Below are 23,477 nucleotides of genomic sequence, written 5' to 3' on the forward strand. Positions count from 1 at the left end.
TCAGCCGCAAAAGCTGATTGTTTTGGGATTAAAAAATTGAAAATCAAAGGTTTAAAGGTGGAAATGTAATAAGGATCATTTCTGAGATGTACCTTGTCAATTGGAAGTTAATCTGGGCACTTCTTGGCAGAAGTCACCCCATTACATTCTGAACCACTGCAGCAGAACTTGAGTGATGTGTTCCTGGTAGCATCATTTTAAACACAGTCAGTGCAGGACATTCTCAGAAAAAGCCAATAGATCCTTTGTCCAGCAAATTTGAAGCCTTTAGGTCAGTAAAAAGCTTACATACTGTAGATCCTTGGTCCTCGCAGGATTTAAACTACTTTTCAATACACCAGTTCGAATCCCCATTCACCATTTTAAAGAACCACATTGACTAACTCCTCTCTCACTGAGATCCTGTGATTAGTTTATCCAATCCCCTGACAGTTTCTTGAGCTCTGTTCCCCAGGGCAATCCTGATCCCCGTGCTAACTTATCACTTTATCATCTTCTGCCCCCATCATCTCCTGTCTGGCTGTACTGTCACAGCTAAACCTCTCCCACCCACAATCTACAAGGTCGTTTTCAAGAGGGCAGACAAGAAAAAACAAAACAGCAGAATTTGTAAGATAAGGATTAAATTAGCTTTATTTGTCACTTACGCATTAAAACACCAAAATAAATAATGAAATGAGTTGTTTGCATCAAATCAAGTCAGTGAGGACTGTGCTGGGCAGCCACAAACACCAACATAGCATGCCCACAACTTGAATCAAGAGCAGGAGGTGGGAGATCAGACGAAAAGAAATTGCAAAGTAGGAAAATTTAAAAAGGAAGGAGGAAATAAGGAGGTGTATAAGATGGTGAGAGGCACTGATCATGTGGATAATCAAAGGATTTTTCCCAGGGCTGAAATGGCTAACACGAGAAGGCGCAGTTTTAAGGTGCTTGGAAGGTATAGAGGAGATGTCAGGGGTAAGGTTTTTACACAGAGAGTGGTGAGTGGATATGATAGAGTCTTTGGATAGGTACATGGATCTTAGAAAAATAGATATTATGGGTAACCCTAGGTAATTTCTAAAGTGGGTACATATTCAACACAGCTTTGTGGGCGGAAGGGCTTGTATTGTGCTGTAGGTTTTCTATGTTTTTTTAATATGTTCCTATGTTTCTAACTGGCCACTACTCTCATGGTAAAAATAATAGGCTCCAAGATCTATGCAAAGCCTTAAGGTTGTGAGATCAGGAGAGGTGTAGAGAGGGTAGACACTCAGAATCTTTTTCTCAAGTTAGAAGTGTCAAGTACTGAAAGGCATTTAAGCAAAGAGAGGGAAAGTTTGAAGAAGATGAATGGGGCACATTTCTTTTTAAACACAATGTGGTAGATACCTGAAATGGGCTGGCAGCAGGAGTGGTGAAAGCAGAAATGATAGTGGCATTGAAGATAAGACACATGAATTTGCAAGGATGGAGGGTTACAGTCCATGCACAGGCAGAAGGAGAGATATATACCGTGCACAGGCAGAAGGAGAGATATGTACCATGCACAGGCAGAAGGAGAGATATGTACCATGCACAGGCAGAAGGAGAGATATGTACCGTGCACAGGCAGAAGGAGAGATATGTACTATGCACAGGCAGAAGGAGAGATATGTACCATGCACAGGCAGAAGGAGAGATATATACCGTGCACAGGCAGAAGGAGAGATATGTACTATGCACAGGCAGAAGGAGAGATATGTACCGTGCACAGGCAGAAGGAGAGATATGTACCGTGCACAGGCAGAAGGAGAGATATGTACTATGCACAGGCAGAAGGAGAGATATGTACCATGCACAGGCAGAAGGAGAGATATGTACCGTGCACAGGCAGAAGGAGAGATATGTACCATGCACAGGCAGAAGAAAATTAGTTTAATTCAGCATCTGGAACACCACAGATATTGTGAGCTGAAGGTCATGTTCTTGCACTATACTGTTCTATATTCTATTTTCTAGGGTCAGTATTTTCATAGTTCTTGACCTGGCATCAGACTTTCTAATGCATTAGGCATTTCACTGTTCTAGGAGCATTTTTTGTTTTGTAGATTATCCTACCATTGTCTACAAGTAAGTCAGAGTCAGAGAAAGAGAGTAATTCAGTACAGTAACCGGGCCTTTTGAGGGGAAAAATAAATCAGCCGTGATGGAATGGCAGAGCAGACTTGATGGTCCAAGTGGCCTAATTTTGCTTCTCTGTATTATGGTCTTAAAGGGAAGAACAGAACAAACATACAGAAATGCCAAAGAATGTGAATTTGATTTGATAACTTCAACAGAATATCCAACACATGCATGAGTTCTGTAGAGTAAGTAGCCCCATTCTTTGCTATACTTCCTGTGATTCTATACCAGTTACTACAATTTGGAATAATTCTAGATTCATGGCAAACTATGCATTTGAAAATTAAATCATCATCTTTCCTTTTCTCTCACTGTCTTCCCAAACATGATTTCCCTTTGGATTTTCCTACAGTGTCCTTCTGTGCCACTGTTGACATCCTCCAAACGGCATATAGAAGTACTTCCCTGTGAGCTGGAACTGTACCTTTATCCAATAATATCATATTTGCTCTCTGCCTTTCTTCATGGTACTCATCATATCGGCCTCCTTTGCAACCCACTCACTGATCTCAACTCAGATGGTGGACCCAACAATTGGCTGCACTATCAACACTCTTCCTTATATTTTATTCCACAAAGTTGGTCATCTGTTATTGAGACTTTGCCATCAAAATACTTATTGTGATGGCTACACAAGCCCTTTTTTGATAGTTACACCACAAGCATCTGTATATCGGTAAAACATTGTCTGAAAGAATCCTTGCAGATAAGGACTCTTAGCTGAAAAGATTCTCTGGAATTTCTGGAAGAAAGCTTGAAAAAGTTCATACTGCTTCAATTCTGCCTGAGACATTAATGTCTATCATGCATTATGCAAACTGAACCAACTCGTGAAATCTGCTCACTTAATGCCATGAGTCATTATCTTTCCTATAAGTATTCTATATTACCGTGTAAAAAAGCTTTTGAGAATCATTATAAACAAACATTCTGCATTCATTTCAACTAATGTCTTTGCAATTTCTTTCCAAATTCTGTAACTCCGGAATGAATTTCCATCAGTGTCAATCTTCTCTGAAATAAAAATATGTACTTTAAGCAAACACCAATTTTGCCTACAAATTACACAAGTTGCTTATCTGCATTCTTTTTTCTTATCACCAGTAAAACTATTTGGAAATGTACCGCATTGCATTCTGGCCACTTTAGTAATTAAACCGACTTCATAAATAATGTAAGGTGCTAAACTGTTATAAATTATTGATGTCTACAGACTGACAGTGAATTTCATTACCACCTCGCTGTTTATTTGTTGTGATTCGCTTAGTTTACTTAGCTAAGCTCAGTCAAAGGATCAGATTCTTTGTATTTTTTATCTCATATTGAACCTCTAACTTAAGTATAATCATTCTTGGAGCTCTAGCACCTGGAAAGAATTAGGGTAAAGCTTAGGTTTAGATTCAGTACATGCAATCTTTTTTGCCCCCATGTATATCTTTATACTGTCTTCTCTAATAATATGCAAAAATATTATAGGGGAAATCCAGAGCAAAGGTCGTTAGCAGGCACCATTTGTGTGAATTCCATATTTTAACATTTATTCTAGAGTATGTATGTGTCACCAGCAGGATTGCTTCCTCCTCTTGAGAAGATGGTTGATGAGCCTTTTCAATTCATTCTGGTGAAAATGCTTCCACAAAACCATTTGCTAGAAAGTAGCATGATTTTGTCACAAATGAATCATAATCTAGATTTTAATAAGGATTGCACTTGACTGGAAAGGAAATTGGAACTGATGATATTTCTGCTGTTGCATCTGCTGTTATTTATCTAATTGTGGAAGTCACAGATTTGGCAAGCTCTGACAATACAGTCTTGAAGAGTCACTTTAGTGCATTCTATTGATGGTATCCATTGCCCTAATGGTATAACTGTGGAAAGTGGATGGATAGATACTTCATTACATAAAGAGCAAAAGTACAGTGGAAGTACAGTGCATATGTGTGATGGGAGCCTTTGAGAGCTGGATTTGGTCTTTAATATTGATTTTCAAGACTTGGACATTGCCAGCAAGCTGGCACTAAATGCCCTTGGGCCTTTTTGAACTGTCACTCTCCTTCTGATGAAGGTATTCCCATGACTTTGTTGCATGGGAAGCTGCAGCAACAATGAACAAATGGCAATTTACAAGCAGTGGCCACTTTATTAGGTACCTCTTACAGGTACAAATACAAGAGGTACCTAATAAAGTGGCCTCTGAGTATACGTTTGTGGTCTTCTGCTGTAATATCTTCAAGACTCAACATATTGTATATTCAGAGATGCTCTTCTGCACACCACTGATGCAGTACATGATTAGTTGAGTTACTGTCGCTTCCCTGTGGCCATACTCCTCTGACCTCACAATTTTGCTGACAGAACTGTGGCTCAATTAATGCTTTTTTTTTTGTTTTTTGCACCATTCTCTGTAAACTCTAGAAACTTTAATGCGTGAAAATCCTAGGAGATTAGTTGTTCCTGAAATACTCAAACCACCCCATTTAGCACAAACAATCATTCCGTAGTCGAAGTCTCTCAGATAACATTTCTTCCCCATTCTGATATTTGATCTCAGCGTTGATACCCTTGCCACAATGAGGCCAGAAATAGGAAGATCTTACAGTTTAACACATGGCCAAGCAGTTGGTGCAGGAGGGAGAGCTTCAGATTTTTGGATACTTGGGCTGTTTTCCAGGGAAGGTGGGACTTGTGCAGAAGGGATAGTTTGCACATGAACTAGAAGGAGACTAATATGCTAGCAGGAAGGTTTTCTAGTGCCGCACTGCGGGGGGTGGGGGGGAGGGGGATTAAACTGGTGCTGCAGGGGGATGTGAACAGAGCTCCAGAGTAGAAAATGGAGTGGCTGTGGAGAAAGTCTTTAAGCCTACATAGAAAGTCAGGCATTAAAAAGTTAATGTTCCCAGCTGCATATCTTTCAATACAAGGAGTATTATAGGAAAGGAGGATGAACTTAGGGCATGGATCAGCACATGGAATTATGACACTGTGACATAAGTTTGTGAAGATTCGGCATGAATCTATGGATGAGTAGTGAAGAGTATAGTGACTGGCTGCATCACAGTCTGGTATAGAAACACCAGTGCCCTTAAACAGAAAACCCAACAAAAAGTAGGGGTTGTGGTTCAGTCCATCATGGGTAAAGCCTTCTTCATCAATAAACACATCTACATGAAGTGATGCTGGAGGAAAGTAGCATACATCATCAGGGACCCCCACCACCCGGGTCATGCTGCCCTCTTGCAGCTGCCATCAGGACAAAGGAACAGGAACCTCAGAACTCAAGCCACCAGGTTCAGGAACATTTAACATCCCTCAGCCTTCAGACTCTAATAGGGGAATTAAGGGCCATGGGGAAAGGTAGGTGGGTGAAGATGACTCCATGGCCAGATCAGCCATAATCTTATTGAATGGCAGAGCAGACTCAATGGGCCAAATGGCCTACTCCTGCTCCTACTTCTTATGTTCTTATGTTCTTATGAAATCAAGAGGGCTCAAGTAAAGCATGAGGTTTCTCTAGCAGACAAGCTGAAAGAGAATCTTAAGGGCTTCTGCAGATACTGTATATTAAGAGCAAAAGGATAACAAGGAACAAAATCGGTCCTCTGAAGGATCAGAGTAGCAATCTATGCATGGAACTGAAAGAGATGGGGCAGACCTTAAGTAGATTTTTTGCATCTGTATTTCCTCAAAAGATGAAGGCAAAGTCTGTAGAAGTGAGGCAAAGCGTGGTTATGGACTCTATACAGATTACAGAGGATGAGGAATTTGCTGTCTTGAGGCAAATTAGAGTGGATAAATCCCTAGGGTCCACTATCTCAGAATCTGTGGGAGGCTAGTGCAGAAATTACAGGGGCTCTAGCAGAGACGTTTGAAAGATCCTTAGCCACAGGTGATTGGAGGATAGCTAATGTTGTTCTGTTGTTTAAGAAATCCTCTAAGAATAAGTCAGGAAATTATAAGCCAGTGAGCCTGACATCACTAGTGGGAAATTTATTGGCAGGTATTCTAAGGGACTGGATATATCAGTATTTGGATACACATGGGCTGAAGAGGGATAGTAAACAGCTAGGCTTTGATTAGGATTTGTGCATGGGAGGCTGTGTCTAATCAAATTTTACAGAGCTTTTCAAGGAAATTACCGGGTAAGTTGATGAAGGCAGGGCAGTGAATGCTATCTACATAGACTTGAGCAAGGCCTTTGGCAAGGTCCTGCATGGGAGGTTGGTCATAAGCTTCAGTTGCTCAGCATTCAAAATGAGGTAATAAATTGGATTAGACTTTGGCTTCGCGGGTGGAGCCAGAGAGTGGTAGTAGATGGTTGACTCTCTGACTGGAGGCCTGTGACAAGTGGTGTGCTGCAGCCATTGGTGCTGGGTCCATCGTTGTTTGGCATCTATAAAAATGATCTGGATGATAATATGGTAAACTGGATCAACAAATCTGTGGATGACACCAAGGATGGGGGTGTAATAGACAACACAGTGAGGCAGACTATCAAAGCTTGCACCAGGATCTGGATCAGCTGGAAAAATGGGCTGAAAAATGGCAGCCGAATTTAATGGAGACAAGAGTGAGTATTTGCACCTTGGTAGATCCAACCAGTGCAGGTCTTATACAGTGAATGGTAGGGCAATGAGAAATGCGGTAGAACAGAAGGATCTTGGAGTATGGATCTATACTTCTTTGAAAGCAGCATCACAAGTAAAAAGGTTCATAAAGAAAGTTTTTGGCACATTGGCCATCATAAATCAATGTATTAAGTACGGGAGTTGAGATCTTATGTTGAAATTGTACAAGACATTGCTGAGGCCTAATTTGGAGTACTGTGGGTGGCTTTAGTCTACTATAAACTATACTATAGTCTACACCTGCCTACAAGAAATATGTAAATAAGATTGAAAGACTGCAGAGAAAATTTTCAAGGAGCTGAGCTATAAGGATAAGTTGAATAGTTTAGGTCTTTATTCTCTAGAACATAGAAGACTGAGGGGAGATTTGATAGAGGTATACAAAATTACGATGGTTATAGATAGTGTAATTGCAATCAGACTTTTTTTCCACTGAGGTTGAGTGAGACTACAACTAGAGGTCATGGGTTAAGGGTGAAAGGTGAAATGTTTAAGGGGAGCATGAGGGGGAATTTCTTCATTCAAAGGATTGTGAGTGTGGAACGAACTACCAGTGCAAGTGGCGGATGTAGGTTCGATATCAACATTTGAGAGAAATTTAGATAGGTACATGGATGTGGGGAGTATGGGAGTTATTGTCCAGGTACAGATTGATAGGACTAGGTCATAGGTCGGCAACCCGCGGCTCTGGAGCCATATGCGGCTCTTTCATCTCTGTGCTGTGGCTCCCTGTGGCTTTGGAAAATAAATGATGAGTATTTAATTAAAATGTATTTTATGTTAGTTTGGTAGTTTTTGAAATGTAATTCTAAATTTGAAGATTATGGTGATCTTGTACAATCTAAATAAAATGTGTTTTTGTCGCTATTAATATACGTCACCACTGCCAATGCCTGACACCCGCCAGTGCGCGATTTCTTTAATTTTTCGATCCAAGGTAGGCTAACTATGGAGAATTCTAAAAAAAGAAAAGTGACTGAAGAAAACAGAACGTTTAATGATACGTGGGCAGATTCATTTGCTTTCACTGCTGACAAGACTGGTTTACCGGTACGCTTAATATGCAATGAGAAACTAGCACACAACAAAAAGTCAAATGTCGCAAGACATTTCCAGAATAAACACGCAGCCTTTGCTCAAAAATATCCAGATGGAGATGAGAGAAAAAAAGCCGTTTCGGAACTGATGCGGAAGGTTGATCTGAGCAAAAATCATTTCAAGAAGTGGATGAAGTCTGGAAAATCAACTACATAAGCTAGTTTTGTTGCCGCTCAGGAAATAGTCAGGCACGGGAAGCAGTTTACAGATGGTGAATATATAAAAGAATCTTTCATTAAGATTTCAGAATATCTATTCACGGACTTTAAAAACAAGAGTGAAATTGTGCAGAAAATCAGGGATATGCCCCTCTCTGCAAAGACTGTCAAAGACAGAACCATAAAAATGGCAGAAGACATCACAAGACAGCAAATTAAAGACATCAATTCAGCTGTGGCCTACTCGATTGCCTGTGACGAGTCTAAAGACAAAGGTGATATTGAACAAATAGCGCTGTTCTGCCGGTATGTAAACTCTGCCGGGCCACAGGAAGAAATGATTGAGTTGATACCTCTAAAAGGCCAAACACGGGGGGAGGACATCTGTGAGGCTGTCTTGAATTGTTTAAGAGCCAAAGGAATAAAGACCACCCACCTGGTGTCTGTAGCTACTGATTGGGCACCAAGTATGACAGGAGTGCACAAGGGCTTTGTGGCTTTACTGCAGAAGTCGCTGGACAGAAAGCTGCTGACTTTTCACTGCATCTTGCACCAAGAGGCACTGTGCGCTCAAACATTTCCTCCGGAATGCACAGAAGTAATGGATGTTGTCATTCAGATTGTCAATAAAATAAAGGCAAAAAGATTAAATCACCGTCAATTCCGTTTGTTACTGGACGAGCTGGAAAACGCATATTCTGATCTCCTGCTGCACAACAAAGTCCGGTGGCTGTCCAGAGGGGAGGTGCTGAAACGCTTTGTCGCATGTCTGGAAGAAGTGAAAACTTTCCTGGGCAGCAAAGGGCTCACCTTTCCTGAGCTGGAACAGCCAGAGTGGCTGGAAAAGCTACACTTCATGGTAGACATGACAGCACACCTGAACACGCTGAACACAGCTCTTCAAGGGAAAGGACGCACATGTTGGAGGATGTTTTGGCATTTGAGCGCAAGTTGACAGTGCTTGCCAGAGATTTACAGAAAGGCACATTGTCTCACTTCCCCAATTTGAGAGATTTCAAACAAGCTCACGACATGATAAATTCGGAGTATTTACATTTTGCAATCATCGCAATGCAAACATCGTTTGGGAAACGCTTCTGTGAGTTCAGAGAGGCAAAAAACACATTATCCTTCCCGGTCACTCCCCTAAGCATCGATCCATCCCTACTGAATACGACTGCATTGGCAGGTGTGAGTCAACCTGATCTTGAGATGGAACTGGCCGTCATAGCTGACAAAGACATATGGGTGTCCAAGTTTAGACGCTTGACAGCAGACCTTGAAGATGTTGCCCGTCAGAAGGCTGTTCTTGCTCAGAATCACAAATGGAGTGATATTGAAAACCTCCCCAAACCGGACAAACTTGTGTTCGAAACATGGAATGCTATCCCCGACATTTATGTAAACATTAAAAAGTATGCGCTTGGAGTCCTGTCGATCTTTGGATCCACATATGTATGTGAGCAGGTGTTCTCCAACATGAACTTTATTAAAAACAAACATCGCGCACGCCTCACAGATGACAGCTTGCGATCCTGTGTAAAGATGAAGGTGACGTCATACAGCCCTGATGTGCAGACGCTGTGCGCTGAGGTCCAGGAGCAGAAATCCCATTAACCAAGTATGATAAATACTTTAATTGCCTATTATTTTACATATATTCATATTTTTTCATTGTTCAGTGAAATAGTCCTTTTATTTTTCAGGTTGACAGCTGGCTGACGTTATTTTTGGTTTGCTGCTGGCGGACAATTTAAGTTCGGCGTTTTTCATAAATACAAGAAAGACTCAAATAGACATTGAGTATTTTACTTAAAAGTAACCTTCAACCCAACGTCTTTTTTTCGGAGTTCAAAATGTTTTTGTTGCATGCAGAAATGTAATTTCGTTTTCTCTGCAGGAGTTCATCGATTTCATAAATGCAACACATTATAGTTTGTTTATACATAGCATAAAGGCAAAAAAAAACATTGTATGCAGTGTTATTTCATTTTAAATGTCAAACGGGTTTTGTGGCTCCCAGTGTTTTCTTTTCTGTGGGAAACGGGTCCAAATGGCTCTTTCAGCGGTAAAGGTTGCCGGCCCCTGGACTAGGTAGATTAATGGATCAGCGTAGGGTAGTTGGGCTGAGAGGACTGTTTCTATGCTGTAGTGTTCTATGACTCTATGATCAAAGTGCACACCACTGTATATATAACTCATATTAAACACATAAGGTGGTATTATCACAAACAATGAAATATATTCCAGAAGTTTGACATTTAGCATAAAGCACATTTATGACACAAGTTAAACAATGAACAGTATAACGCTAGTGGCGCTTTATGCATGATGAGACCTCTACCTGGGTGGGTGGCAGGGAGTTCATTAGTATCATGGTCTCAGGGAAGAAGCTGTCTCACATTCTACCAGTCCTTGTGCTAATGCTATGGTACCTACTGCCTGTTGGTAGGGGTTCAATGAAATTGTGGGATAGATGGGAGGGATCCTTTACAATGGTAGGGGCTCTCCATATGCAGCACTCCTGATAAATATCTCGAGTGGGTAGAAGAGACACCCCAATGATCTTCTCAGCAGTCCTGAAAATCCTCCGTAGGGTCTTGCAGTCAGATGATCCACAATGCCCGTACCAGGAGATGTTGCATCTGGTGAGGACCTTCTCAATGGTGCTTCACTAAAACAATAGTTAGATTGGGGCATGCGGGGAGAAGAGCCTCGCTTGCCTCAATCTCCTCAGTATTCGGAGGAGCTGCTGTGCTTTCTTAAAAAAAGAGGTGCAGTAGAGGGACCAGGCAAGATCACCCATTACGTGCACTCAAAGACACTTGCTACTCCTAATTCTCTTCATGGTGAAGCCAGTTATGTGCAGTGAGGAGTTGTCACCCCGCACCTTCCTTACATCAACAATAATCTCTTTAGTCTTGTCCACATTGAGACTCAAGTTGGAAGTGAAGTGAAATGAGTTCAAAGTGAAAGGATCCAGAGAAATCGCATGTATGCCCTTACGAATTCTGCACCAATTGAACAGATACCCACTCACTACCCCAGCTCCAGTGGGAAATCTCAGTATTTTGCACAGTAACCTCTAATATTCTGTGATGTGTGCCTGATAATTGCATATAATTTTAGAACTTTGCAGCTGTAATGAATAGATAATGGAATAGATTATAAACAACCATTCTGTCTCTCTGCAGGAAGATAAAGATTATAGTGCTTGTTGTGTCCACCTCCTGTGATTTTTCCTCAACACTGCTCTCATCTAACATGCTTCTGTTTTATTTCGAACACCTGCATGGAACTTCATAGGAGTCGGTGACGATTATATCCAAGTGTGCCTTTGCTGCCGGGGCAGGAAGCATGAAGTGGATCCTTGAAACCACTCGGCGGAAATAACAAGTAGCTGTCTCCCCACCTGAGCCGGGTGTCGCACATTGCACAATATCTGAATCACATATATCTTTGCTGAATGAAATAGCAACAGATGCCAAGTTGTCAATTCTACTTACCGAACGTGAGCATCACTCTCATTGCTCCATAATCAAAGACTTCGCATGAATGTAGCTGCCGGTATCCCGCCCCACAGCAAATCCAATTCACTCCTATTGACTTATTCTGGCTATTACCATGCCTTACTTATTAAGCTTTATTTGACAGCAAATTCGCCTCAACGTTATGCTGTAAAATGGGAATACAGAACCAGTGGTATAACAGCCACTGGGCCAAGCGTTACCTGGATGATGGTTAGGACAAGAATTCTTGAAAAGGATTGCAAAATTTGGTCCACTAGTTTTCCTAGTGTATGCCCCTATTTACAGTTTGAAAAATTTAAGTCCTAATCCATTAATAATTACACTGGCATTTCCTATAGTAGGGGGTGTCTGGGACCAGGGAGCACAGCCTGAGAATGCAAGGGACAGAGAACAGAGATGAGGAGGAGTTTCTTTAGACAGAAGGTGGTGAACCTGTGGAATTCATTGCCACAGGCAGCCGTGGTGGCCTGGTCATTGGGTACATTTAACAGACATCCCACCCTGCAAAAACTCATTTCAGTTCGTTCATTTCAATTTGCGGGAGACTCCCGTAACTTCCGGGAGAGGTGGGATGTCTGCAATAGAGTAGCTCCTTAGCAGCTAGCCAGCTAGCTTAAATAACGTTAGCTATGCTAATGAATGAATGACACTATTGCAAACAGTGCAGCGAGCAATACTGGCATTATTCTTGATATCTTTCTCTCTCTTTCGCTTCCTCTCCCCTCTCCCTCTCCTCCCCCCACTCCCCCTCCTCTCATTCTCAATAAAAATCAATTTCTGGGATATTGTATATAACTTGCGGGCATCAGGGAGCCGCTATCAATTTGCCCAAGACTCCTGGAACTTCGGGGAGAGATGGGATGTTTGACTTAAAATTTAGGTCGATAGGTTCTTGATTAGTATGGGTGTCAAAGGTTACAGGGAGAAGGCAGGAGAATACAGCTGAGTGGGATAATAAACCAGTCATGATGGAATGGCGGTGCAGACTCGACAGGCCAAATGGCCTAATTCTGTTCCTATGTCTCATGGTCTAATGATACATTGCAAAGAATGGAACACAACATTATAACTAAGCAAATTCCTTGCAACGGATCACAGTCTGTCCAGCTGACTATAAGTTATCAGCTGGGAAGCAAGCAGAAGTTGTTAACAGTTGAGATCTGTGACAGTACACAAAACTTTATTGCCGATGTAATAACTTTGAAATGAATAAGGAAAAAGAAATCAGAGAAAATAGCAAAATGAAAGCTCTGAGTCTGGCAAGAATAATTTAATAAAGAACAGATGTGTTACCATGACATGAATTGGAGTAATGGTTACAATGCGCTAATGTTGAAAGATTTTGAGGTGGGGACGATGCAAATGGACTTATTTAAAAGATGAGTTAACTGTTTTAATTTCAGCTAAAATCATTGTTCTGAATCAGATGAGGAGTTACACATGGCAGGAAGTTTGTTCAAAGTTAAAAGTAAATTTTATTGTCAACGTACATACAATATATGTGACCACATACAATCCTGAGATTCATTTTTTGCGGGCATTCTCAATAAACCTAAAGAATAATAACCATAACAGAATAAGTGAAAGCCACCCAACTAGGTCATTCAACCAGAGTGCGGAAGACAACAAACTGTGTAAACATAAAAGGCAGAAAAAATAATAATAAATAAATAAGCAATAAATATTGAGAATGTGACATGAAGAGTCCTTGAAGGTCAATCCTTTGGTTGTGGAAATATTGCAATGTAATGCTGAGGCAAGTGAAGTTGAGTGAAGTAAACCCCTTTAGTTATACAGGGCTCAGCTTGTGAGCTAAGGCCTGGTATGACTATATTGTAAAGCATAGAGGAGGATGCACTATGTGCAAAGAACATAATATTCAAAATGATAGAATGATACAATAATTACAGTATTCCCGAGAAGAAGGAGGAAGGAAGGAGGTACAATTACAGCTATCTTATGCCTTATGTTTACATAGGATGTGCAATAGAAAGAAGAGATGTTGAAGATAACGTAAAAGTGGATTAGATGTTATAATGAGAATGTTCCCTTCAGAAAGGGAAGGTGAGGGAAACAGCATTTTGTGGTTAATGTAACAGAAATGGTAGCAGATGATCCAATGAAACATAGAAACATAGAAAACCTACAGCACAATACAGGCCCTTCAGCCCACAATGCTGTGATGAACATGTACTTACTTAGTAATTACCTAAGGTTACCCATAGCCCTCTATTTTTCTAAGCTCTATGTACCTATCCAGGAGTCTCTTAAAAGACCCTATCGTATCTGCCACCACCACCGTTGGCAGCCCGTTCCACACACTCACCACTCTCTGTATAACAAACTTACCCCTGACATCTCCTCTGTACCTACTTGCAAGCACCTTAAAACCATGCTCTAAGACTTGTGAGCAGGCAGTCATGGAGAGGGAAACTTATTTGTTTAATCTCTTCCAAAATGCCTAATATTATTTTACAAAATTAAGAATGATACATAAATACAACTTGTTTCAGAGGTTGACTTGAATTAAAAAATGAGAGAATATTGAATACTGCCTAGGAGAAATTGAATATTGAATAATACTAGAAGAAAGTAAAAATAAATTTTGGCAACAAAATCAATACATGTTGAATTCATAAAGACAAGTCCAAATACATAATATTCAATTCATGTCAAATAGGAAAAGATCATTAAAATAGCATCTGCTTCTTAAGGCTATCAGTAGCTCTGGAGCAATAATAAATAATATTCTTTTATGGATAGCAGATGTCCAATGCATTCTAAAATAAATCAAATAAATTTCTTTATCAGATAAGGAAGTGCTTATGGGACAATAATAGATTTATTCTTAACAAGCTGCTATACCCAGCACTTCCAGTGTTATTATGCTGGCAGTCATGACGTTTATATTTATTTCCATGCATTTCGGTATTACAAAACTCCCTGTAAATAAAATAATACCTAATTAAAATCTAACTAAAATTTTACTTAAGCCTCCATGTATAATTATGGGTTAAAATTGTGTAGCTTAACTGAAGCCTAATCAATAAAAACATATACATTGAAAAGAAGGGTGTTCATTTGATATAGTTCTCTTTAAGTAGCTATGTACTTACGTGGTTTAAATGTTCAATCCATTTTAAAAATGTATAGATTATTTTTATCTCCAACTCTGGAGCAATCAGCATGCAGCAGATTGTCAGAAAAGCATTGAGTTTCAAGATTAAGGCCAATAAATTTTAGTGATTGCCCTTGTGCCTTATGACTGCTCATAGCAAAGCAAAGTTGAACAGTGGGCTAAACTCAGATGAATTGAAAAGGTAGATCAGATGGGAAAATTTGGATGAAGACACTTCAGTAAATTAATTTACAGATGAGGTACAGTGAAAATCTTTGCTCTGCATAGTAACCATACAGATGATTTCATTGCAACAGTGCATTGACTAGTACAAGGGAAAACATAACAGAATGCAGAATAAAGTGTTGCAGTCACAGAGAAAATGCAGATTAGACAGTAAGATAGAAGGTCACAAACAGTTGACTATAAGATCCAGTCGATCTTATCGGACTAGGGGACAGTCTTATTACTTTTGAGATTTTCATCTTTTGCTTAATGGAACAGGGCAGAAGAGAAAATGTCTATTATATGTGAAGCCCTTTATTATATTGGCAGCTTTACTGACGGAGCAAGAAGTATAGACAGACTCTAGGGAGGGGAAACTGTTTTCTGTGATGTGCTGAGCTATGTCAGCAACTCTCTGCAGTTGCCACACCTGTTGGGGTATATTCTGGAGTTAGGGTTGTTATGAACTGTAACAATTTAGAAACGAACCAGCAGCAATAGAGTTCACACTTCGAGTCTGGTTTTAGATAGATAGATAGATAGATACTTTATTCATCCCCATGGGGAAATTCAACTTTTTTTCCAATGTCCCATACACTTGTTGTAGCAAAACTAATTACATACAATACTTAACTCAGTAAAAAATATGATATGCATCTAAATCACTATCTCAAAAAGCATTAATAATAGCTTTTAAAAAGTTCTTAAGTCCTGGCAGTAGAATTGTAAAGCCTAATGGCATTGGGGAGTATTGACCTCTTCATCCTGTCTGAGGAGCATTGCATCGATAGTAACCTGTCGCTGAAACTGCTTCTCTGTCTCTGGAGGGTGCTATGTAGAGGATGTTCAGAGTTATCCATAATTGACCGTAGCCTACTCAGCGCCCTTCGCTCAGCTACCGATGTTAAACTCTCCAGTACTTTGCCCACGACAGAGCCCGCCTTCCTTACCAGCTTATTAAGACGTGAGGCGTCCCTCTTCTTAATGCTTCCTCCCCAGCACGCCACCACAAAGAAGAGGGCGCTCTCCACAACTGACCTATAGAACATCTTCAGCATCTCACTACAGACATTGAATGACGCCAACCTTCTAAGGAAGTACAGTCGACTCTGTGCCTTCCTGCACAAGGCATCTGTGTTGGTTTTGATGTTAAAACTACTATCTTTATTAGTATCTACTTATAATATTGTAACTTAACCAAGATAAACAAAAGTTAACAGTGTTATGTGTAGGTGTGTGTAAATATAACTCCCAAACTATTGAGCTTGGGGCAACAAGGCTTAGAGTCTTGAGATGGTAAAGCATGAATGTTCAGTTCATCCACGGAATAAATGATGGAAGAGTGGTATTTGTAAACCAAGGTAGAACATAGAGAGAAGGCAATTACGTCGAATCAGACAGGTTACACGATGGTAATTAATAAATATCAGTGGTGGAAGATCCTCCGTCGAGCCGTTCCAAATCCACACATGAATTCCCACCAGAGTGATCTGTCACAGGGATGTCATCCTCAAAGGGTCACCACATAACATACCCAGGCAAGGGTCAACTTCGAGTGGTCCCACAGGATATTCCTCAATCCACTCCTATGGATAATACGAAGTGACAGCCACACATTCGATGTGCACTGGATGGATAATCACCCCACTGTTGTGGGTATAGCAGAGTTCCAAATCCCCAGCTTCGACAAGCTAGAGCTGCTGCCTTTTCCAGGTTCGCCCCTCTATCTCATCTTCTGACTTCAGACTGTGACTGTCTGTGACCTTGCTTTACAGGTAAACAAGCTGTGAGTCAGTCAGTGAACAACATCATAGTCCTAACCACAAAGTACACTGCAGATGCTGGGGTCAAAGCAACATATACAACATGCTGGAGGATCTCAGCAGATCGGGCAGCATCCGTGGAAATGAGCAGTCAACGTTTCGGGCCGAGACCCTTCGTCAGGACTGAAGAGGGAGGGGGCAGGGGCCCTATAAAGAAGGTGAGGGGAGGGTGGAAAGGAGAAGGCTGGTAGGTGACAGGTGAAAAACCAATAAGAGAAAAGATCAAGCGGTGGGGGAGGGGAAGCAGGGAGGAGATAGGCATGAAAGGTGAAGAAGGAATGTAAGGGGAAAGCATTGGAAGTAGTGGAAGAAGGAATAATCGTGAGAGAGGTGATAGGAGGAGGCAGAGTGAAACTGGGATGGGGGAAGGGAGAGGGAGGGAAGTTGGAGAATTCGATATTCATACCAAGGGGCTGGAGGCTACCCAGATAGTATATGAAGTGTTGATCCTCCAACCTGAGTTTGGCCTCATCATGGCAGTAGAGGAGGCCATGTATCGACATATCCGAATGGGAATGTGAAGCAGAGTTGAAGTGGGTGGCAACCGGGAGATCCTGTCTGTTGTGGCGGACGGAGCGGAGGTGCTCGACGAAGCGGTCCCCCAATCTGCATCGGGTCTCTCCAATGTAGAGGCCTCACTGAAGCACTCTTTTAAAGCGACAGTCCACAGTAAACAAAACCTGCGGGTTTGTAACAGGGTATACAGCAAATATTAAGTTCAATAGCAATGGTCGAGGTAGTCAAGCAAACAACAATTCCTCATTTGACATCTTTCAGATAGCAAATCTCTTGAATTATTTCCCTTTTTCTCAGCCTTCTGCGTAGTCCTTTCGTCATGTTTGTGTTACGGAAACTGTTGAAGCCTGTGCCGTGCAGTCTGGAACTCGATCAGATGATGTTACGCTCTGCTGTGTCCGGAGAGCTGCCTCGTGGAGATCAGAGATAAGAACCCGAAGAGGACTGAGAACATGAACTGATTCATGGAAAAGAAACAAAGTTGGGAGGTATGGTCATGAACAACTCCATCTCGAAGTGGCGAAGAAGATTTAAGCATTGTGAATGCGGAGGGGGTCAGTGATCACCCCCAATGGAGGCCAGACAGTCAGCAAACGCTCCCAACTGAGGACACCAAGGTTGGATGCGGAGGGGGTCAGGGATGGCTCCCAACAGAAGCCAAACTGTCAACAATCGCTCCTAATGGAACCACCAGGGTGTTTGGACCAGGCGTGAGTACTGAGTCTAAAAAGGACCATTCTATTTATGTCGAAATTTATGTGATTGGACTGTACATTATATTGGTTTCCTTCAGTTTTTCGGGGTTTTCTTTCTTTTGGCCAGCTGATGAGTGGGTGATCTGTTAGTTCTTTGTGTGCAGCTGGTAGGGAGTTCATTCAGGGGTTTCTCATACTATTGTCACTGTTCTTTTTTTGCAAGTGAGGGAGTTGGGATTGTTATTGTCGCTGTTTTTTTCTGTGGGGGAAGGTTTGGGGATGTGGTGCTATTAGTGCTGTCTTTTTTTCTGTGAGTGAAGAGGCTGGGGGTTGTCATTGTTGCTATTCTTTTTCTGCAGGGAGGGAGTAGAGATTTGCTGCTATTGTCGCTGTTTTTTCTGCGGCGGAGAGCGTTGGGGATTCTGGGGTCAGCGAAGTTTGTTCCTTTTTTCTTTTTTATGCGGGAGAGGGAGTTGATGTATGGTCTTTCTGTAATTCAATGCTACCTGGAGAAGACAGATATCAGAGTTGTATTGTACATGTATATTTTGACAATAAAATGAACCTTTGAGCCATTCTTCAGATTTGAATTCTTCAGATTCTTCAGATTTGGTAGGGGCAGGTTCAATATTGTCATTTAAAGTAAAATTGGATAGGTATACGGACAGGGAAGGAATGGAGGGTTATGGGCTGAGTGCAGGTCGGTGGGACTAGGTGAGAGTAAGCGTTCGGCACGGACTAGAAGGGCCAAGATGGCCTGTTTCTGTGCTGTAATTGTGATATGGTTATATCAATGTGGATTGCAGGTTGAGTTTAAAATGCAGCTCAGAATAATGAGTTTCCTGGAGCTGCAGGATGGGCTCAAATGCAAACAAGGAAGCACGTCACTTAGACTTCGGATGCTTGTATATGCATAGATGCAGGCAGTGGGGATTAACATTCATTTTGGGTGTCTGGAGTGTGGGTGCAAAGAAGGAGGTGTTTGCAAACCATATGTACAAACGTAATTCTAAGGAACAACTGTATATACAGCAATGTCCTGCTGTTACCTTTGATCTTCAGCATATAAAAATGTCACGTAATATTGTGTCAAGCAAGTGTCTTCTTCGAAGAGTGTCTCAATATGATGCCTGTTGCTCATTTTTGCTGAACAAGACTATATTGACTAGCTTCAGTGTCTCTCCGATGACTTTGCTCACAGTTACAACAATACCAAGCCAGATAGGATGATCTCTGGTTCCTAAGGTTGTCATAGCTGGGGGTGATAGTAGGGATAAACTCCCAATACCTTTAAAGTGCTCCAAATGGCATGCATTCCTAACAGCCTCTGACAACCAAGTCCAAATTTTGCCCTTCATTGTGGCTTAGGTACTAAGCCCAGCAGAACTGTTTCTACTGACGAGAGAAGGGGCAAAGGCAGACCACTGGTGCCTCAAAACCAGTTGCTTCTGGCAAGTGGGGCTCATCAGCCCTCGACCGCAGCCCACCTAGGAGAAGGAAAACTCTGATGTTAAACGTCCACTGCCCTGCGGCCATACCCACCCATGGGAAAGGCTTCAGGAGTAAACCCCGGGAATACATCTGGAGCCAGGGTCCCGAAGGAAGTTTGATGCTGTTTACAATTTCACTCTGGCAATCTCTGTGACAACACTGGTGCCAAGCTGTATCGGCGCTTGCCCTTCCCTTGAACTGCATCAGTGATGTGGAGAGGGGGAGCCCGCTGCATGGGGTTCAAATCTTCAGTTCTTCAAATCTTCCCACCCAGGTTTGCTCCCTGGAGGGGTCACAATCCACCAGAGGCACAAACCCATGATCCCCTGGTATCGACGGCTGCCTACTAGGATGATTTCTATGGTGCATCAATAAAACTTTCTGAGAGTTGGAGGGGATATACCAAATTTCTTTAACCTCCTGAGAAAAATAGAGGTACTGGTACACTTCCTTGGCCATAGTGTCTACATGGTTCAACCCAGACAGGCTATTGGTAATGTTCACACTTAGTAACCTGAAGCTTTCAACCCTTTGGAACTCAGCACCATTGATGTAAACTGAGGTGTGTGCACCTCCCCACTTGCTTAAGTCAGTGACCGTTTTCTCCCAAAGCCTTACCAGCCATTATTGTAGCTTCAATTACATGTCACAGTAATTTATGAACTAACAGACTTCAGAATCAGAACCAGGTCATGAAATGAGTTGATTTGTGGCAGCAGTATAGTGCAATATATTTTAAAGAATACTATAAGTTGAAATAAGAAATATTTTTTAAAAAATAAATAAATAGTGCAAAATGAGAGCAAAATAGTGAGGAAGAGTTCATGGACCATATAAAAATCCCACGGCAGGGAGGAAGGAGCTGTTCCTAAAAGATTGATTGTGTACCATCAGCCTCCTATTCCTCCTCCAATGAGAAGCTGGTATGTCTTGTGCTTTTGCATCGTATCAGTGGATCGAAATTGCTCAGTAGCATGACTGGAGCTCTATGTTTAAGTTCAAGATGCTAAACCAGATGGTAACAGAGTTTTAAAAATTCATCAGGAAAATGCAGAGCCTAATCAATGTCTGTTTATTTTATTTTATTTTTGTACTTTACCCAGGAAGCTTCAGAGTAAGAGCTCCATCCATGGTCTTCATGGATCTTTTTTTTGGAAATGAAAATCATATTTTCAAGCAACCACTGGTTATTCAAATAGAGCTGAGTGAAATTTGAAATAGTAGCTTGCATTAAATCATGAAGCAATGTAACAATTTTGCCCAAAATGTTAATCAAAATCAGTTCTGATGAGTCTTTGAGTTTAATATCCTCATTACCTAATTTGAGCAAATTCAAAGCAAACACTTTCTCACAAATAGGTTGTCTGACAAATGTGCCTGCATTTTGGCTTTCACAGATATGAAAAACCCAACTTAATTTGTGGTCATGCAGTTCTTAATTTGTCATTAGTAACCTATGGGAGAACATGTCACAAAATTGTAGGATCCACCCTCAAACGGTCCTTCATCTTTCCCAAAAATGTGAATTTCTACCTTTTTTTCTGTGGTCCTTCACCATGAGATGCAAGTGCTTCCTATGTGATTATTCCTGTAGTTAAAATTTAAAGAGCACAACAATATAAAAGCATAAGCAAGATAAAAATCTTTTAAAATTAAGTAATTGTTATTCAAATATCTTTATAAGGTTTTCATCTGTTTAAGTACATGAGGAAAATACGAGGGGTGATTGATAAGTTTGTGGCCTAAGGTAGAAGGAGTCAATTTTAGAAAACCTAGCACATTTATTTTTCAACATAGTCCCCTCCTACATTTACACACTTAGTCCAGCGGTCTTGGAGCATACGGATCTTGGACCTCCAGAAAGTGTCCACAGCAGGGGTGATTGATAATTTCGTGGCCTAAGGTAGAAGGACATGAGTTATACAGCTCTTGTTACATGCACATGCAGTTCAACTCTTTGAGTGATTATGCAGGAAGTTTAAAGTTAATAACTCATCGGGGGTGATTGATAAGTTTGTGGCCTAGGGTAGAAGGAGATGTTATTAAGATGGCCTATCCTCTGTTCTATCAGTGTTGTACCCATCCTCCTGCCAAACCTTCCCAAACAGCTCCAGCGAACCTGCCTGCAAGGTTATTGGTCTGCCTCAGGTTCATGTGTAATTCGTGCTTTTTGTACAGATCATACCTTCTCCAGAGGAGTACACAATTATCCAGAAATTTGCAACACTGCCCCCTACACTAATTCCTCAGCCACGCATTCTTCTGCCAAATTTTCCTATTCTTACCCTCACTCGTTCTTGCAACAAGCAGCAATCCAAAGATTACTGCCCTGGAGGTCCTGTTTCTCAGCTTTCTACCAAACTCTTGTAATCTCTCTTCAGGATCTCCTCCCTTTTCGTACCCATGTTATTGGTCCAAATTTGTACCACAACTTCTGGCTGCTCCCCTACTATTTAGAATGCTGTGGAACTGATCTGAGACATCCCTGACCCTGGCATCTGGAATCGAAATGGCATCCGGATTTCATTCTCATACCCACAGAATCCGTGGTCTGCTCCCCTAATTATGGAATCCACTATCACTACTGCATTCCTCTTCTCCACTCTTCCCTTCTGAGCCACAGAACCAGACTCAGTGCCAGAGACCAGGTTGCTGCAGCTTCCCCTTGGTAGGTAGTTTCCCCACCCCTCCAACAGTGTCCAAAGTGGTACACTTACAATTGCGCGGAACAGCAAAAGTGGTGCTTTGCACTGGCTGCCTACTCCCCTTCCCTCTCATGCAGTTACTTGCGTTCTGCAACTGAGGGGTGACTACCTCCCTGTAGCTCTAGTCTGCCTCCTCTTTATTCTTCCATATGAGCTGAAGGTCATCAAGCTGCAGCTCATTTCCTCAACACGGTCTCTGAGCAGCTGTAGCTCAATGCATTTCATGTGGATGTAGTTGTCAGAGGGAATTGACGTCTCCTAGAGTTCCCACATCTCAGTCAAAGTCTGGACTAATTCTCAGTGCAGTCGTTTCGTTATGTACTGATAGACAAAAAAGAGAAATTAACTCACTAGAAACTTAATTAGAACCTCTGTAGATGCTTGCTCAAGCCTATTGAGCCAAAGCGTCCCATTGTAACTATGGCCCAGTCTAAAAATGGCCATTACACCACCCCTTTACTTTTATTTGCTTAAATAACTCTCTCTCCCCTCTCTCTCTCTCTCTCTCTCTCCCTGTCTCTCTCTCTCCCTCTCTCTCTCCCTCTCTCTCCCCCCTCTCTCTCTCCCCCCTCTCTCTCTCCCCCTCACTCTCTCTCCCTGTCTCTCTCTCTCCCTGTCTCTCTCTCTCTCTCTCTCTCTCTCTCTCTCTCTCTCTCTCTCTCTCTCTCTCTCTCTCTCTCTCTCTCTCTCTCGACTAGACTTGTTCTTTTCTAATGGCTCCCACTTTGCAATGATGCCTCTCTCCCTCGTTCGCTCGCTACTTCAAATTATGACTCACTCCTGACAAGACTTGTTCTTTTCAAATGAATCCCACCTTGCAATGATGTTTTTCTATCTTTCTCTCTATCTCACTACTTCAAATTATTTTCGTGCATAACAGCCTCTAGAGCTTATGAAAAATAGGGAAAAAAAACATCTAGTGGGCAGCAGTTCTGTGTGTGCCTTGTTCATGAGAGAGGTCAGAGGAGAATGACCGACTGGTTCAAGCTGACAGGAAGAAACACAGAAACATAGAAAATAGGTGCAGGAGTAGGCCATTCGGCCCTTCGAGCCTGCACCACCATTCAGTATGATCATGGCTGATCATCCAACTCAGAACCCTGTACCTGCTTTCTCTCCATACCCCCGATCCCTTTAGCCACAAGGGCCATATCTAACTTATCACCAGTCCCTTTCACACCCAGTTGACAGCGGCACTGGGTGACTGAAATCTGAATGACCACACATTACAACAGTGGTGTGCAGAAGAACATTTCTGAACATACAACACGTCAAACCTTGAAGTAGAAGGGCTATAGCAGCAAATGATCACAAACATTCACACAGTGGCCACTATTAGGTA

Source organism: Hemitrygon akajei, chromosome 1 (genome assembly GCF_048418815.1).
Source record: "Hemitrygon akajei chromosome 1, sHemAka1.3, whole genome shotgun sequence".
NCBI classification, from domain to species: Eukaryota; Metazoa; Chordata; class Chondrichthyes; order Myliobatiformes; family Dasyatidae; genus Hemitrygon; species Hemitrygon akajei.